The sequence below is a fragment of the Elephas maximus genome, chromosome 11 (genome assembly GCF_024166365.1).
Source record: "Elephas maximus indicus isolate mEleMax1 chromosome 11, mEleMax1 primary haplotype, whole genome shotgun sequence".
NCBI classification, from domain to species: Eukaryota; Metazoa; Chordata; class Mammalia; order Proboscidea; family Elephantidae; genus Elephas; species Elephas maximus.
This window is the reverse complement of record NC_064829.1, coordinates 16470681-16490715: the sequence shown is the minus strand read 5'-3', so window position 1 is coordinate 16490715 and position 20035 is coordinate 16470681.

The window sequence follows — 20035 nt, the reverse complement described above, 5'->3', positions numbered from 1 at the left end:
CACAGCCTGCCTGGGCCACTGCTCACCAAACTGCCTGCCCAGAAGCAGTGTGGCCTTCCTCTCTGCCTCCCCTTCTCTGTCTTTCCACTTGGATCTCCCACTCACCTTATTAATGACATGTAAATGTCACACTGATGACTTTCTCCATGTAATTTGTTCCCCAGCATATTCTGCAAAGGATTCAATTAAAACTGAACCAGAGATCAGACAGGTCTGGGCTGGCAGGCAGCTAAATGCCAAATTCTGCCGACTGGGGGGACCCCATGCTGTGCCACCCTGGACATGCAGGCTTTGAGCAGCATCACTGCCAGCAACGGCTGCCAAGGAAACCAAGAATGGGGCACAAACCACCCTTTGAGAGCCGCCCTAACACTGACTGTTCATGGGAGTGCATCCTGGGAAAAGGGAAAAAGAATGTACTTTCAGGAAAAGACGTCATCTTCTCCCAGCTACTGCCTGGCAGGGTGGGGTGGAATTCAGAGCGGCTGGCACAGCCAGATATGTGAGCATTTTGAACAAACATCTTATGTGTTGTTCAAATTAGAGACAGATAAAGATGTATTTCATCCAGCTGTTTGCTCAGGACTTAACCCTAATTCTATCTCAAACAATGTTCATTGTTTAACATCTTTATACTCACAAGTTGTTCCCATGCATATCTGCAGGGGAAAAAGCAGAATTCTGATAGCGTTCGTGCTGTCTTGGCCGGGCTCGGACTCAGGAAAAGGAACAAGATAAATACTTGAGTGGGAGCGCTCATTTCAGTGACCGGATTCTGTGCAGGGGCACAACCTCAGTCAACACCAGCAGCAGGGCGCCCAAAGGTCCTGCTGAGCAGAGTGGCTGGAGCAGCTGGAGCAGGGATTTCAACCCACAGAGGCTTTTTCTGGAGCCAAGTCCTGGTGTGGAGGCCAGGTGGAGGAAGAGGAAGGGGAGCAGCTTCCTGTCTGAGTGTATCACCCCCAAAGTCGGGACCTGCTGGCCCCGGCAGGAAAAAGATGGCCTTCTCTGATAGCAACACTGCTTAATTGTTTGGAACAATACCGTAGGGTCTTGGTAAAGGCGTTATTTGAACTCAACTGCTTTGTGGAGCTATTAAAAAGATTATTCTGTGATCTCGAGCTGAGCATGTGGAGCCTTGCTAAATGATGGATGAAGAAATTGCTTTTTCAAAATACCAAAATTACAACACGCTTGGACTTAATCTTCACAGATATTCACTGGGATTCTGAACAGTTAAGGGCAAAGTGAAAAAAAAAAAAAAAACAGCATACTAAGAAGAGAAGGAAAAAAATACATTTGTAGTTGAACCCAACCCCTATACATCCATGAAAAGGCTCTCTTAGGAAGCCCTGGGTAGCCTAAGAGTGTTTGAAAGAGAAACAAATTGCCTGTTGAGGAAGGCCAAGAGGAAATGGAGAGAAATTAATGTGAGAGTAAGAACCTAGAACTGGAAGGAGTGCCTGGAACCCTCTAAATCTTCATTTTTACAAGTAAAGACAGCGGTTCGATGAATTGCTCCAAGACCACGCAACTTACTGGCTTCACAACCAGGTCCCAGGTCCAGTCTGGCTCCCAGCTCTGTGTTCACAGAAAATATAACCAAGTAACAGGGCATCCTGGAAGCTAGCTCTATTCCTTGGAGTGGTGCTTGGTGGGTGAGTGCAAGCTTGTTGAAAAAGAGGGAAACTAAGTCAATTTTCCAATTCAAAAAGGCAGCTTAAGTCCCCAAATTCAAGTACCTTTGTTCCTTACACTGCATTCTTGCATTTGAGCTTCTTGCCTTCTTCTTCAATCTCCTCTTTTGAATTTGACAACTGACTCAGTTTTCCTCTCTCTCTCTTAACAAGCATGCCTCACCCACCAGGCACCACCTTGAGGAATGGAGCCAGCTTTCAGAACTCACCTGTTGCTTGGCTATCTTTTCTGTGAGCACTGAACTAAGAGTCAGGCTGGATCTAGGACCTGGTTGTGCTGCCAATAAGCTGGGTGGTCTTGGAGCAAGTCACTCCATCTCTGTGTCCTTATCTGTCAACCCTTCCTATTGTTGAGAGGTCGCCAGACACATTGCAGCAGAGCATAAACTGATGGGAGACAACACCGCAGCCATTTGGCAAAATAGTCTGTCACAGGGCCCTAAATTGTGTTCTTTCCAAATGGATTCACTTTGTTTTACATGTCAATTGCATAGCATTCTTTTAAATAACTATTCTCTTATTTTTTCTTAAAATATACAACCTACCCAGGTCTACTTTTCATTTTCCTACTTTTAATAGAGACCTAGTATAGAAACCCTGGTGGCGTAGTGGCTAAGAGCTACGGCTGCTAACTAAAGGGTCGGCAGTTCTAATTCACCAGGTGCTCCTTGGAAACTCTATGGGGCAGTTCTACTCTGTCCTATAGGGTCGCGATGAGTTGGAATCGACTCGACAGCACTGGGTTTGGTTTGGTTTTGGAATATAGTACACAGTACACTTTCCTTTTCATGCATCTATAAGAAAAATGACAGCAAATGTGATGACAAATGGCAACTGATGCTATGTTGGGGAGACTTCGGGGAGTGGTAGGGACTGCAGTGAACCAGAGAACACGTATCCCATTGAAGGGAGGCTGCTGTCACTCAGCTGCAGCTGAATGTTATCCTGTGAGAAAGACCGTTGATTACATTATCTGTGATTTACTTTAAAATGCTTCAGAATACTCACTGTGATGCATATGTATAATAATTAAATCTTAATCTATGCCCTAGGTGCAGTTAGTTCACATTTGAAGTATTCTTCAAATTATAAATTTGTACTCCAGGGGTGGTTAGTTACCATTCCAAAGACCCCAATCAGAGGTCTGCATTCCATACACAAACACTTCAGATGTGACTCTGAATCTGCAATAAATTGTTCATTAACAGTCCTAAGAAGGGTGACATTGTGTTATTCCCAGTTGACATTCATTGTCCAGGCATAATTACACATGGAGAGGGTCCACTTGGTCTTCGGGTTAAGGGCTGCCACCTGGCCTCTGCCACTCCAGGATCACATCACCCCATTGAAATCACGGAGCACATTTTAACAGCCATATCTCCTACAGCCATATCTGGCCTACAAAAAGAGCAACCCAGAGCTTTTCACAGAATGCAGGTATCTGATGGTTAATCCTATGTGTCAGCATGTCTAGGGTTTGGTTCCCAATTGTTTGACCAGACATGAGTCTAGTTGCTATCAACTAGTGAGCAGATCAATTGGTCTTGGGTAGAGAAAATTACTTTTCATAATGTAATCTAATCAATCAATTAGTTGATTAGTAGTGTTGGGTGGATCCTAAACCTAATCACTTCTAAGTTATAAAAACACCAGAATCTGTCTCACACCATGGCCCTTATAGTAGTTATTTCTACCATAATGGCCTAATGCAGAAACCACTTGGCTCTCAAGACACATGCTTGATGCTACACATGCTGTGGGTTACTAGCATCCCATTTCCATTGTTAAGGAGGTCAGCATTATGCTCAAACCAAAGGACATGGCTAAACCAAACTCCAAATCCCACATTTGCAAGTCTATATCCTGGGACCACTCCAGGTACCAATTGTTTATCAGTCAGGGTCCAATCATGAGACAGAAAACACAGAGTACATTGTACAGGGAAAGTTTAATATAAAGAAGTATTCACGTGAGTTTGAAGCAATGAGGAAATGACCAGTGAGAGTTAAAGAAAATTCTAAAGAATACCAGAATTGCAGCTATAAGGAGCGGTCCCATCTCTAAGGAGCACCCCAAAAAGACACATTCCCCTGCCACCCTTTCCTCTGCAGTTAAGATCAACAACTCATTGGAGTGGATGTGACTGGCTCACTGAAAGCCAGAGATATTGCTGTAGTGGCCTGCAGGTGAAACTTGCCAGGTATCTGCTTTTTGGAGTGCTGGAGGAAGCTCTCCACCAGGAGTTACCGTGCCACCAAACTTCCTACAAAGCCACTGAGATGGTTCTGGAGCAGGCATTCACAGAGAGTTGCTTCCAGGTGGCAGTTAGCTGCAAAGCTGCTCAGAAGGTTGCTGGGGGAAGCTGCTGGCTGCTGGTATTGTTGGCTGCCATGTGCCACAGGAGCCATTTGCTGGAGAAAACACACACTGCGAAAGCCTAGAGAAAGGAGCACACCAGAATCAGGAAGAGGAATTCCTTCCTCTGCCAGTGTCCTTCCAGTGTCCTCTACTGACAAAGCATAACCATGTTCCAGGTGACAAAGGAGAAATATTCACTGGGTTCATCTTTATTATTGCAGAGCAGGCAATGAAGGATGGAGATGAGATGCAATACACTGATAAATGGAACACCTGCTTTCACACTTACAAGTGTCCTGCTTTACACAACAAGTTATATACCCTGATCACACAAATTCTTAGAAATAATTTTCATTGGCGTAATGAGTAAAGTTTATCCATGTACATCCATGCTTGCATGAGTTGGGTTTGAGATTCTTACAAATCCAGTAACTTAACACCTTGCGAGTAGCACCTTTGGTCGGAAGCTCTGTTTGGTCCTCTGTCCCACCGTTTACTGGATGATGATACTGTCTAATCCCACCGTAAGAGGAGTTTAATCTGCTGTTAGAACACTGTTTCATTTTTGTCTCAAATGAATCATTCACAAACTTAAAATGCTTGAGGAAAGGTGAGTAGGGACTTCGCAGAATCTGCAAAACAGGTTTTATAGCCTTTTATGCACACTTGCTAATAAATGTTTATATTTCACAGCTTAGTTCTGCTTGCCATAGAGCATGATGTCATCAAATCTTCCAGTTTTTAAAGAAACACAAGTCTGGATTTTTAGGGTAAAATCTAATTGGTAAATGTTGGCAAATAATTCGGTCTACGTTAAGGTCCAAATAAAACCCACATTTGTGCAACCTTGGGCAGGTCACTTAACTTCTCTATGCCTCAGTTTCCTTGCCTATGAAATGGAGATAATAATAAAAAATAATAGTACTTCATGAATGTTCCACGGACTAAAATGAGTATATGCTTAACACTGACCAATGACTGGGCACATAATAAGCACTTAAGTGTTGATAAATAAATAAATAAATAAATTTCTGCCAGTCCTTGTCCTCTCCCTCCCAAGCTTCATGTTCTCCATTTGCATGGTCTTGTTAGCTTCCCCGGCCCCATCTGTGGAAGAAGCAGAAGTAAGATTTGCAATAAACATACACTGGAGAAAAGAGCTTTGCCAACGAACTGGGAAAGGATAAAGAGTACACATGGGAAGAAATCTTCAGGACTCGCACTTTGCACCACAGCCACCTTCTTTTCCCTCCTGCTGTTCTGCTGTCACTAGGCTGAAAGAAAACAGGCATATTGCTGCTGCCATGCACTCAGAGTTGGCTCTGGCCAGCTCTGGGCACACGGTAGGTGCTCAGTAAGTGTTGACTTCTCTGGACACAGAAAACACACATGCTTGTGTGAGCTTAAATGCCAGATGCCTCATCTGGAAGTGATCTCTCTCTGGTGGAAATGTTGGCCCAGTGTTTTGGCATTTAAAACAGCAGAAATCAGCCCAGTAATTTCTATTTAAGCCTGGTGTATTGATTAAAAATTTGAAGCTTTAATCAAGGCTTTTTTTTACTCTTTTCTCTAGAGCAGTCAGACGAGTAGATGAGTCAGAATGTGGAGCACAGGTAGAAGATTGTGACTTTAAAGGCTGTCATCCCTCTCTTTGCTCACACCTCTTGTCTCTGAGAACTGAAGAAAGGTAGGGAGAGGGAGGAAGAGAAAAGTAGCTTGCTTACTTGGCATTTGCTGTCCCTGGGTGGTACAAATGTTTAATGAACTTGGCTGCTAACCAAAAGGTTGGAAGTTCAAGTCAACCCAGAGGTGTCTCAGATGAAAGGCCTGGCCATTTGCTTCCAAAAAAATCAACCAATGAAAACCCTATGGAGCAGTTCTACTCTGACATACACAGGGACACCATGAGTTGGAGTGAACTTGATGGCAACCGGTGTCTAGCTTGGTGTTGTGAGGGAAGGAATTGTTACAGGAGGCAAAGCGTCTTTGAGCAAGGATTTTGGCTGATGAGGAGGGGAGCAGGCAGTAGAGGACCCCTTACCAGTCAATACATAGAAGCATGTATGCAGCTGTTCCATCTCGGAGTGGTGTGCTCCAAGCCTTTATACACTCAACTGATGCTTAACATTTTGAGGTAATGCCATTCTCTGCTAACACTTGAGAGTTTTTCCTGAATCCCTCCCACCTCAGCTGATGTTCCATCCTGATCAAGCTTGAAATTTCTTTGACCATGCAACACCCTTTACCTCTAGTTCCAGAGTTCTCCAAGGAAAGCTAAAATTCCCCTGAACGGAAGGAGAAGCTGAAATCCAGTCACTCATATCCAATGAGACTATTTGACTCTTACTGGGAAAAACTCCTGGGAGAAAATATTCATAATAACATATTTTAACTCAATTTCAACTTTATAAAGCACAGCTTATTGATTAACATGTTGGACTTTAAAGTCATTCTGTCTGGGCTTGAATCCTGACTTTATCACATTATTAAATAAACTTAACTTTATCACACCTTGGTCAGCTCATCTTTGAAATGAGGATATTAATAGTACCTCCTTTGAAGGGTTAAGGTGATGATTAAGTGAAAAAACAAATGTAAACTTAACCAGTGCCTCGTACACAGCAAGTGCTCAAAAACTGTTGGCTATTGTTGTTGATACTAATACTACTACTCAGCTGTGTTCACAACCTAGTTAGATGAGACAGACCATAGCTTTGTGTAGAGTACAAAACCATGGTTCTATGCAGATGCATGTGCTTGATCAGCAAAGTATAGAATCTAAAAATAAAATAGGAAAATAGAGGAAAAGAAACCACAGTGTAGTTGAAAACCATTGAACTAGGAGTAAAAAGATTTGTGCATGTTTTCATATATCAAATATGTAAATTTTACTAGATGCTTAAAACTGTACTATCTGCTGGGAATAAAATAATGACGAAAATGTAGTGTCCGGCTTCCTCAAGGTACTCACCACCTAGTATGGGAGACATATGGATAAGCAGGCAATTACTGCACAATATGATATTATGAAGCTATTAATGTGGTGTAAAGTACAAGGTGCTATGGGATTGTGTTGGCAGGGTACTTTGCTCAATCTGTGGGGCAGAAAGAGCTTCTAGAAGGAAATGGTCTCTAAGCCAAGAACTGAAGGCTGAGTTAGAATTAGGTGAAGGAAGAAGCATATTGTTCTGGGTAGAAGGAGAAACTCATGAAAAGGCCCAAATATGAGAAAGGGTTGGTTTGGAAGATGGAAAGTAAGTCAATATGGCAGGAGTATTGTTGCTGCCAGGGAACAGTGAGAGGAATCTAACCACAAAGTGCTTCTCAGTCATGTTAGACAGTTTGACCTTCATCTTGAGGATGATAGAGAGCCAATGAACATTTAAATATCACTCTTTGCTTCATTAAGATAATGAATTGGAGCATACCATTTAGGAGACTGTCGCAGTGATCCACGTTAAGGGCCTATGGGACAGTGATGGCAATCAGAATAGAAAACAGTGGAAGGATTTTAGAATTCAGAATCGAAATGACTTGGTGATTCATACCTCACACTATATACAAAAATTAACTCAAAATAGACCAATAACCAAAAGATAAGAACTAAAACTTAAAAATTCTTAGAAAAAAAGTGAGTAAAACTTTAAGACCTTGTTTTTGACAATGGATTCTTAGATATGACACCAAAAGCATGAGCAAAAAAAAAGATAAAATAAATTGAACTTCATCAAAATTAAAAACTTTTGTGCATCAAATACTTTATCAAGAGAATTCTGAGAAGATGGCAGCATAAACAGATCATTGTTCCAACCCTCCCCACAAATACAACAAGGAAATGGTGCTTCGCCTTGAGGAATTCTGAATCAGGGAACAGAAGACAGCAACAGGGAACTGTGTAGACAGGCAAGAACAAATGAATCTAAAACGAGTGCTACACAGTAGGAAAATCCCTTCTCCCACAGTCTCTGCTCCTCTTCCCAGCCACATGGGTTGCTGTAAATTGGGGAATCTGTCTCAGCAAAACATCCTGCTTCTCTAACCATCATACCCCCTGCCTGTGCAAAGACACATGAACCCAAGCTGCTGCTCTAAAATTGACAAGGCAGACCTTCCTGGGAGCCCATTTGGAGTGTGCCAGCATCTCTCTTGCCCAATAACTGTCCACTGCTCACTACAGAAGAAATCCCTTCCAGTGGAGTCTGCTCCCATGGTCAGCACTTCACCTCCTCCCTACACACCTCATAGCTCAGGCCTCTGGAAGCAACAGGACAGACCTCCCTAGGGTGGGTTCAAGTCTTTCTGCTCCCCCTTCCGGTCAGCACTCAGGACTGCTGACTAAGACTGTTGTGTGCTAGGAAGCAGTGGCCTTGAGTGGCAGCTACACCCACAGCTAACATTCTATTGGGTGAGTGATGGTGGAGGAGATCCTGATAACCACAAGGCAGACCTCCCTGGAGGTCCATTGGGAGAATGCCAGTCTCTTTCCCATCCAGTAATTGTCAGCTGCTGGACTGATACAAACTCCTGCAGAAACTCCCTTGCACTGGAGCCAGGAGGTATGTTACCTAAGTGGATGCTGCTTTCCCAACCACCACAGGGCTGCTGGGGATCTGAAATCAACAAAACAGATCTCTAGGAGATCCCTCTGAGGAGTGCCAGACTCTCCTCCTCCTGATGTGGAGAAAAGTCACCCTGTGTTTACTCTGAATGCCAGCTCAGTTATAAGTGGCCCCCAAAGAGCAGAAAAAGAGGCCCCTGGCAAAACCAGAAGGCAGCAGGCAGCCCCACAGAGGGTTCATTTGGCATGGGCCTTGTCATTGAAGATGTGGTTGCAGAAACAGAGCAGGGGAGAGAATAATAACCACAGAGAGAGAAGACTGCACCCCCTGATGAGCAGACTGATTAGCGTGTGGTATCTCGTCTGAGTGGCGATGCCTGCCAGTGGGCAAGTTTACCACAGCATGTTCTCTGGTGTCTTTGGGAGACACTGAAAGTTGAAAAATGAGATTTGGAACTTTCAAAACCTAATTAAATCAGGGAGGGAGAAGGAGATATCACAGAGAGAGAGAGGAAACAGTAAGCAAAGGCCAAAGGCTCTACCCACCTAAAAGCATTTTGGAGAAAGTAGTGCAAGCAAAAACACCAAATACTGGGTAGAACTGAGAAAGTTAACACCTCAAAAATGCCAATGCCACAGCAACAACAACAACGAAATCACAAGACACACAAAGTCAAGAGAAATGATGGTCCATCCAAATGAATGTGATGAAGGGAGTGAAATCACGTCTATGGGAGACCAAATAATGCAAAGAATGAAAGAATATAATACGATAATGTTAAACATAGTTACGGAGCTAAGGGAAAACACAAAGATTTAAAAGAAGTAAGGAAAACAATGCATGAGCAAAATGCGAATCTAAAAAAAGAGAGAGAGAGAGAAAGAAAGAAAGAAACCAAACAGAAATAATGCAACTGAAAGGGACTGAAATGAGAAGCAAAATGGAAGGATTTAACAACAGATTTAATCAAGCAGGAGAAAGAATCAGCACACTAGAGGGTAACACAGTCAAAGTTACAGAGCCTAAAGAACAACAAGAATGGAGGCTAAAGAAGGCTGAGTATAATTTAATGGAGTTATGGGACAGCATCAAGAGATGGAATATATGCATCATGAGAATTCTAGACAGAGACAGAGGAACAAAAAGAATATTTGAAGAAATAATGACAGAAAATTTCCCAATCTGATGAAGGATATAAATCTATAAGTCCAAGAAGCTCACAGAACTCATAGTACACACACTGAGACACATCATAATCAGGTTCTCAAAAATTAGAGATAAGGAGAGAATACTGAACACAGCGAGAGGGAAGCAAACAGTCCCATACAAAGAATGCCCAATAAGATTAAATGCCGATTTTTCCTCAGAAACATTGGAGGCCAGAAGGCAATGGAATGATATATTTAAAGTGCAACCTTCAACCAAGAATACTATACCTAGTGAAACTATCCTTTAAGATTTAGGGTGAAATTAAAACATTCCCAGGCAAACAGAAGCTGAGAGAGTTCATATTCACCAGACTGGCTCTAAGAAAATACTAATGGGATGTCTGCAGATGAAAGGGAAAAACACTAAAAAGTAATTCAAAGCCATACATAAAAAGAAAGATCTCTAGTAAAGGCAATTGCATGAGCAAGTTCAAGGGCTAGTAATATGGTATTCATGCTTGATAATTCTAATTCTTTTGTCCTTCATGCTGTTTAATGACAAATGTATAAAAAGTAAGGATAAAATTATGTTATCCTAAAAAACCAAATCCAGTGCCATAGAGTCAATTCTGACTCATAGTGACCCTATAGGACAGAGTAGAACTGCCCCCATAGAGTTTCCAAGGAACACCTGGCAGATTCGAACTGCTGACCCTTTGGTTAGCAGCCATAGCACTTAACCACTATGCCACCAGGGTTTCCAAATTATGTTATAGGTTACACAAAATATAAAAATACAATCTGTGTTAACAACAAAATGGGGGAGAGGAATGGTATAGGTATAGAATTTCTTATATGTTACTGAAGTTAAGTTGGCACCAATTTATCCTAGGGTGTTATAAATACAAGCTGTAAAATGTAATACTCATGGTAACCACTAAAAATAATCTTTAAAAAACATACATAAAAGGAAAGGAGAAGGGAATCAAACTGGCTCACTACAATAAACCAGCAAAATGCAAAAGTAGGCAGTAGTAAAGGAAAAAGACAAAGAAGGCTTAAGACACATAAGAGCCAAACAACAAAATGGCAGAAGTAAGTCATTCCTTATCAGTAATTACAGTGAATGTAAATGGACTAAATGTTCCAATCAAAACACAGAGAGTGGCAGAATGGATTAATAAAAAAACATGATCCAACTATACGCTGTTTACAAGAGACATATCTTAAGCCTAAGGACACAAATAGTTTGAAAACAGAAGGTTGGAAAAAAACATTCCACGCAAACAATAACCAAAAGAGAGCTGCAGTGGCAATCCTACTATCAGACAAAGTAGACTTTAAGACAAATTCTGTTAGAAGAGCTAAAAATGAAAATTGTACAGTGAGAAAAGGGCCAACTCATCAAGCAAATTTAACAATCATAAATATAAATGAACCCAACATCAGAGCACTTACATATGTAAAGCAAACAGTAATAGAATTAAAGGGAGAAATAGCACTATAATCATCCTTGGAAATCTCAATACACAATTTTCAATATTGGACAGAACATCTACAAAAAAGATCAACAAGGATAAACAAACTAGACTTGACAGACATATATAGAACACCCAACAACAGTACGATATACTTCCTACTCCAGTGCACATGGATCATTCAAAGTTTAGATAGGAACACTGGGGGGCAGTGAGTTTATGTTAATGGAGGAGGAACAATTCAGAAAAGTAGGGTGAGAATGTTTGCACAACTTGAAGAATATAACCAATGTCATTGAATTGTACCCGTAGAAATGATCGAATTTGTGTGTGTTTTCCTGTGTATATTATCAACAAACACAAAAAATAAAAGAGATTATATAGATATATAAAAAATTTTATCAGGAAAGTGAAGAATGGGGGAAAATATTTGAGAGACATGGAGCTGATAAGGGTTTAATATCCAGAAAACATAAAGAACTCGTATAACTCAACAACGAAAAGACAAACAACCAAATTTAAAGATGGGCAAAAGACTTGAACAGACATTTCTTCAAAGAAGATATACAAATGGCCAATAAGTGCTTAAAAAGATGCTCATCTTCATTAGTCATTAGGGAAATGCAACTCAAAACCACAATGAGATGCCACTTCAACCTCACTAAAGCCACTGCCATGGAGTCAATTCCAACAGACGGTGACCCTGTACAACAGAGTAAAACTGCCCCATAGGGTTCCCAAGGTTGCAAGTTATTAAAGAAGCAGCCTGCCACACCTTTCACTTGAAGAGCAGCTAGTGGGTTCAAACCACTGACCTTTCAATGAGTAGCTGAGTGCTTTAACCACTGTGCCACAAGGGCTCCTCAACCCCATTAAGATAGCTATTATCAGAAAAAACAAAGAAAAACAAATGTTGGCACGGCTGTGGAGAAATTGGAACACTCTTTCATTGCTGGTGGGAAAGTAAAATGATGCAGCTGCTATGGAAGACAGTTTGCAAGTTCCCCAAGATGTTAAGCATAGAATTCTCATGTGACCCAACAATTCCACTTTTAGGTAAAAACACAAAAGAATTCAAAGCAGAAACTCAAGCAGATACTGTACATCAGTGTATATTGCAGCATTACGCATAGTAGCCAAATGGTGGAAACAACCCGTGTCCATCAACAGATGAATGGATACATATAATGTGGTATATACATACAAAAAACCTTGGTGCTGTTTGTATGTTAAGTGCTGAGGTGCTAACAGAAAGGTTGACTGTTTGAACCCTCCCAGCAGCACCCCAGGAGAAAGGCCTGGGAATTTGCTCCCAGTTCTACTCTGCACATGGGATCACTATGAGTGAGAATCCACTGGAAGACACCCAACAACAACAACATATACATACAGTAGGATGTTATTCAGCCATAGAGAGAAATGAAGTTCTGATACATGTTACAACGTGGATGAAACTTAAAACATTATGCTGAGTGAAATAAGTCAGACACAGAAGGACAAATATTGTATAATCCCATTATATGAACTATCTAGAACAGACAAATACACAGAGATAAAAGTTTACCAGTGGTTTTTTTTTTTTTTAGTGGTTACCAGGGACTTGGGGGAAAGGGCAGAAAAGGGGGTTATTGTTTAAGGAATACCGAGTTTTTGTTTGGGGTGATGATAAACTTTTGGAAATGGGCAGTAGTGATAATAGCCCAACATGGTAAATCTAGTTAATGTCACTGAATCATATACTTAAAAATGGTTAAAACGGCAAATTTTTTGTTACACATATTTTAGCACACACGCACACAAACAAATGACTTAGTGATTTATTGTATATGGGCCGAGGAAAAAGGGACAAGAAGGAGGTAAAGAAGAACATCCACTTTTCTGGTTTGGGCAGCTGAGCAGATAATGGTACCATGTTCTTAAATAAGGGAAAAGAGAGAAGAACAGATTCGGAGGGAAAGAGCATGGGATTGGTTTTGAGGATGTACATCCGAGAAGAGGTTAGCTGTGGGACGTTAGGTATGCCCTGGAGTCCTGGAAAGAGATCTGGCTGAGAAATCTCACACACACACACACGCCTTTGTCCACATGACTCCAGGAAACGTTGTTATTAAGGACACTGTGATCAGTCAATTGGGATTTTAATTATTGAGTGAATAACTCTTCCTTCCAAAACCATCTCTTCAAAGTGACTGACATACTCCAAAGGCCTGGGTCAACCTCTTTCAGAAATCTAGTGTTTGATCGCCCCACACTCCCAACCGTGCTGACCTGGAGCGCAATAAACCTCTCACCCCACATTTCATCACCACTGTAAGCAGAGACCTGTCTCCATGGGGCAGGATGAGGATGCTGCTGTCACTCACCAAGTAATACTCCAGACAGTGGGTTTGTGATGAGGCAACCTGTGCCCCACATCTAAAGGACCCCTATCAGTTTATCTTTGTTGCTTCCTTGATGTTCTCAGAAAACCCAACCTGCTGCCATCAAGTCAATTCCAACCCATAGCAACCCTAAAGGACAGAGTAAAAGTGCCCCATAGGGTTTCCAAGCAGCACTTGGTAGATTCAAACAGCTGACCTTTTGGTTAGCAGCTCTAGCTCTTAACTACTACACCACCAGGGTTTTCTGCTGTTCTCCGGGGAGAAATATTCAGAAACAGACTGGCTGCTTTAGGAAGGCTCCCCTTACTTTTCTCCATCACATACATACAGGGGATGATTACTTTCCTCAGCCAACACTAGAGCTCGTTAAGTGTTTGCGGGAATGGTCTCTTTGGTGCTTAAAACTCATTCCCTCCAAACACTCCAGCAGAGCTTCTGGGGGAAAACCAGCCCCTTGCCATCTACCAGATGTGTTTATTGCAAGAGAAAGTAGGCCTAGTCGAATCTCCTCAAGTGGTCAGAATCTTAACAAGGATAGTGATTCCCTTAACGTTCAGATATAGCATTAACCACATCCATAAACTAAATCTAAACAACAGCAGAAATAATAATAAAAAGACAGTATTTATAGAGGCAATGTAGGAGATGTAATAGCAAAGAAAATCCCTTCCTGTCATCAATCCCTGAGCTTTGTGCTGCTGCGTAATTGGCAGCCTTCCAGCATCATAAACACGGAGCACAGCAGCCGTGGGGCACAGGGGACAGCACAGCTCCCAGCCCACCATCCTGGACTTTTTACAGAACGGTGACATGGCGGGCCTGCATGCATGGTAATGGGACAGCTGGAGAAAGAGGTCTTTTGCTTTCTTTCTAAAGCAGAGTTCCCCAGTGCTTATGGGAAAGCATTAACTTTGTGTATGTCTTAAAGTTTTGGTTTAACCAGTGAGTAAAAATATCCAATCAGCTACTGGACCACACCATGCTGTTTGGGTGCTACTCTCAGAAGGGCCCCTGTGGTGTCATCAGCCACAAAGCAACAGCTCCAGAACGTGGAGAATACACTAGAATGAAAACAGTGGGGGGCTGGCAGAAGTGAGTGAGAAATAACAACAATGCTTTACATTCAAGTTACATCCTCTCTTCCCAATTTCAAAGTCCTGCACAAATCAATTAAATCCCACAACATTCATCCTCACCCCCATTTCACAGATGGGGAAAGAGGTCCAGAGAGTGAACAGAGCAGCCTATCCCAGGAGTGGAGCTATAAATAGAACCCCCCCTCCAGGCTTCGTCCCACCTTTCTGAGTCAGACAGGGCCAAAACCTCAGACGAGAGCAGCTGCAAAATGAACTCAGCCATGCATGACTCCTTGAGAGGGAGATGGAGCTAAATCCTGGGCTCTTGGAGCATAGAGCCTTTGGAATAAGACCTCAGAGAAGCAGCGCTCCCATCTGCTGTTTGTGGACATTTAATATCTCAGGGCAGTTTCCACAGAACAAAGATGATCCCCAGCTCCGGGTGGAACGTTTGCTCTTCCCGACAGGCCATGGGCTATGAGCTATTTGTGTTCCTGGCCATGAGTCTCCCACCCCTGAAGAGACTGGTCAAGCAGACTGAGAGATTCACGTATGTTGACGGCTTGAACTGGTGAGAGGTGGTGGAAACACAAGAGAGGATCATCACCTTTAGTCCTATATCATTGCCAGCACAGTGGGCCGTTAGCTTCCGTGGAACTTTGGTTTTGGAGAGGACAAGCCTATTTAACAAGGATGCATGTTCTCCCTTCGGGCGGATGAAACTGACTTCTTCTGATGGTGGGATGCCTGCAAACTGAAAACAGAGAAGCATTTACTTTGCTAAAATTCACTTTTTGGTTAAATCATATTCAAAGACATAAGGGGATAAAACCAGCCCTGGGGGAAAAAGGGAAGTAACAAAATATGTAAGATGATGCAGTTGTGAACTAGAACTCCAAAGCTGCTCGTGGCCCTCTCCCATTCACTAAGAAATCTTCAAGTGGCCACTTACGAAACCTGGAGTCTAAAACAGACTCTAATTCTGACACTGTCAATTTGTGTGGGATGTGATGGAAAACAAAAGCCATGGTGAGTGATTAGGGCACTCACTATCTCAACAGGCCAGAGGTTGTGTGAGTGGTCTCGAAAGCCAGGGAGGAGGCTGGGCCTCCCCCCGGCAGTATGGGACCTTCCAATGGCCCACTTCCTTTCTCTTTCCATTGTGTTTTCCAAGCAGGGAGGTCAGATGTAGAGCAGCAAAGCAGACAGAAGACATATTTGGATTTTTTCCCCCCATCTCCTGCTTGCCTCTCTCCTTCCTCTTTTTTGTCAAGTTTCCTCTTTCTAAAAACTCTGCCTCCCCCACATACACTTTTCTATCATTTCTATCTTTAGATGTTTGCCTTCGTCCCCTGATTTACTACCACACTATGCCTCAGTTCTTCTAAAGACTGATGCTGTTCCGGGTAGAAGAATACACCAGTGTGCGCTGCAGTGTTATGATGGCACTATTGAAATCCAACAGAATTTTCCATCAGGAAAGATGTGTAGGGATGCAGGGAGGAATGCACCCCCAGACCACTGGCACCTCAGGAAAGGTAGCTTCAAGCCCAGATGTCATCAGTGAAAAAATCACAGGACAATGATACTATTAAGGGTCCTGCCCCCAAGCTGTTATAACCGGAAGAAGAGAGGCACTGGAAGCACCCCTGCTGGGGACCTCCATGACGGACCAGCACAGGCACATTCAGAACAAGGCATCCTATGTGGAGTGAATGAATGGATGAGGGAATGAGGGAATAGGAAGGCCAAGTAGTGCTGGGAGTAACTGAAAACGCAAGTTTCTGAAAGGCAAGGGTACATCTGCTTGAGGATCTTTGTCTTTGTTTGAAGCAAGATGCTATGCTTTCTTCATAAAAAAGTTTTTATGAGATAAACAGGCCTGTAAAGCAGTTGTGAATGCATCGGGTCTGGCAAACTATACAATGTCCCTTTCAAGCGTTCTAGAATGGGAATAACCAGGCCATCCCACCGTCTTACCCAAGAAACAAACCCCAGGACAAAGATATTCTGATGTAATTGGGACAGTCTCCCAAGAAGCATTTGTGGGATAGTAAGCTTTCAAGCAACAGAGAAAAAGAAAGGGAGCCAGAAAGGGTCGTTCTCCAGTAAGCTTCCTCACGGGTGCTGGGAGCAGGTTTAGAAGGTGCACCTCAAGATGTGCTCCCATTGGTTCCTGGTTGGGACTGCTCCCAGGAGCCGTGAATCCTTGGCATTTTGGCTCATTTCGTGGGTGGGCAAAATGCACTTGGGGGCCAGAGAAAGTCTTCAGGAAAATAAATGTAGGTGCTGGCAGCTAGAAATCAGGTGAGCAAAGATGGTGAAGGAGGGAGGGTAAGCTGGGGCTAGGGCAAACTTAACTAGAACCTCCAGTGACTTCTCACGGTTTCTGATACCAGTATTGCCATAACATTAAGTGACACTTAGAGTTGTGGGACTTTTGGGCTAATGATGACTATAAATGGTGGCCCTGAGTTGTGTGGGCTGGGAATACCAACAGTGTAGAAGAATGGGCAGCTGAGCAGTCCGTGAAACCCAGAGCCTCGCCTGAGGGGATTATTCAGAGGTCTGGTATGCAGTGTTCCTATGGGTCCTACAGCAAAGAAAGTTTATATACCAACTGCATATATATTCTTATGTATGCAGTGAGCCGAAATGAGTTCCTTTAGGTGGCCTTTTGCCTTAGTTCTTTGGAAAAAGAGCTTGACAGGTTTTTACCCTAAGCTCTGAGGAGTTACTTTTGCCCTGGTTTTCTAGCCCAGAAGGTTTGTTACTTTTGTCCAGGTTGACTAACATTTCCTAGGTAAGCTGTAAACAACTTGGTTTGATACTTTTTGTCCGGTCCTGGGCTGCAGCCTGCCCTGTGATTGGTGTGTGCCTTGCAGGCATTGGTCAATAGACTATGCAAATGAAGTGTCTTTGTCCCACTGAGAGGGGATTAGTCAGTTCGTGGCCCTAGTGGGAAGGCCATGCCTTAAAATTGATGAGGAGTTTGTGTATATATGTAGTCAACCCCATGAGGTATTTTGAGGCAGAAAGAAGGAGAAGGAAGAAAGGAGAGAGAAGAAACAGAGAGAGAGGAGGCAAGGAATCTTCTAAAACAGCTATATATAACATGGATTAAGGATTGTAACACTGAAGACAGCGACAGGCCCAGAAGGGGCCCAGCAGCAGAGTTGGTGGTGACAGAGAGCAGGGCCAAGAGGAGCCTGTTCCGAGGGTGCTGAGAGGAGCCTGTCCTGAGGGGCTGAGAGTAATCTGTCCTCAGGGGGCTGAGAGGACCCTGTCCTAAGGGGGCTGAGAGGAGCCTGACCTGAGGGGACCAAGAGGAGCCTGTCCTGAGGGGCTGAGAGGAGCCTGTGCCCTGGGGGCTGGGAGGAGGCCTGCACAGCCAAGAAGAGCTAAGAGAACTGTCTTGAGCTGAAGAAGACGGACTTTGCCTACATGCTTCCTGATCCTGATCCTGATCCTGAGGTATAGCCTGCTACTTTATTAATAAACCACTTGACTGTAAATACAGTTCGTGAGTTCTGTGAGACATTGCAGTGGACTGCGGAACTCAAACAGGGCAGGGAAGAGTGCTGAGAATGCCAAGGGGAGGGATAGCGGCCAGATCAGAGAATTTGGAAATCTGGGATATATTTGACCTCTGCCTCATAGGAATTGGCTTTGTGCTGATTCTTATATTTGAAATTATTCACACAGGCAGGCAAGCAGAGGAAGAAGGGGGCCTTTCCCTTAACCCACAAACTGGAGTCTTTTCTCCGCTCCTCAGATGCCCTGAGCTCCTTTTTATAAAAGTGTTGATCACATGGGCACATGCTCTTGTGCATCTATGTGTCTGCAATGTACTTTGAGCCCATAGTAGGTGTGTCCAACCAGTGTTTGATAATGCATGAATGAACAATGAGCCGTGTCTCTCTAACAAAAAGCCTGGTCTTTGTTAATTTGGCCATGGCTTACCCAGAGGTTTAGGATAATTTGTTGTAACCCAGGGGGACACTTCGTTCTCACAGCTGTTCTAGCCCTTGGCTATTATCTCCACTAGACGTGAGGATCAGCCTCTGAGGGCCAGGACAGGTCTATCTTCTCACCGTTGAACTCCCAGTGCCTTGCAGCAAAGATATATTGGGCAGATAAATGAATGAATGACCAATGTGAGGCACAGTATGCTACACTGCTTAAGAGCAAGGCCTTGGGAGCTACACTGCTTCAGTTCAAATGCCAGCTCTGTTCTCTGTAACCTTGAGCAGTTTATTTAAGCTCTCTGTACCTCAGTTTCCTCACTGATAAAATGAAGATAACAGTAGTATCTACCTCATAGGGCATGTGTGAGGATTAAATGACAATGCACTTAAGCATTTAGAACAGTGCCTAGCATATGGTAAGCCTTATATAAGAGTTTGTTGTTATTATGGAACCTCAGAGTCTCCCAAAAATCAAGAGGAATTATTTTTTCCAAAAAAGAAAAATATGGCCACATAGGAGGCAAGTAAATTCTTTTAAGTAAATTCTAATCCCACTTTCACTGTCTGTGGAACTTTGGGATCCAGGGCATGACACCAGGCAAATAAGTTTCTGCAACCTCAAAAAAAAATTGAGAAATGCAGTTTGACAGAAGCTAGACCAGGGATAAAGAAACCTGAGTTCTTGTTCTGATTCAGGCTAGCACATACCTTATATTGACTTAGTTCAATGATAAGCAAGAAGCAATACTAGTAAAAGCACATCAAGCCTTTTTTTTTTTTTTAACAGAGGATGTTATTATCATTAAAAACTGTGGGCATAATTGCATTATTAAAAAATAAACTATTGGAGGTGGAGCCAAGATGGCACAAGAGACAGACATTTCCGTCGAGCCCTCTTTACAACAAAGACCAAAAAGACAAGTGAAACGAGCATATTTGTGAGAAGCTGGGAGCCCTGAGCATCAAAGGCAAGCTTAGACAACGAACTGAGGGGCAGAGGGAGGAAGAAGCCGTTCGGAAGTGGAGAGGAGTTACCAGACTTGAATCACGGGGAGCCCTCAGGCACCATTCCTGGAGCAGCCGTGGTGGCGGCGGGGGGCTGGTCCTAGCGTTCGGCCTCAGTTTCCTCAGGGAGAAGCAGCTGGCCGCACAGCCTACTCACACCTCCGGAAAATGAGAACAGCGCTCTCGGCAAAAGCTAAGTACTTGCATAGATTTTACCGCACCGCCCCCCCCGCCCCCCGCCGCCGACCCCCAAGGTGGCTTCAGCGGCAGAATCCCTGGGCCTGAAATAGACCCTGGTGAGCACCTAGAGCCATCCTCCCGGACTTGGGACAAAATTTGCAACTGGTGGGAAAAGACAATTTGCT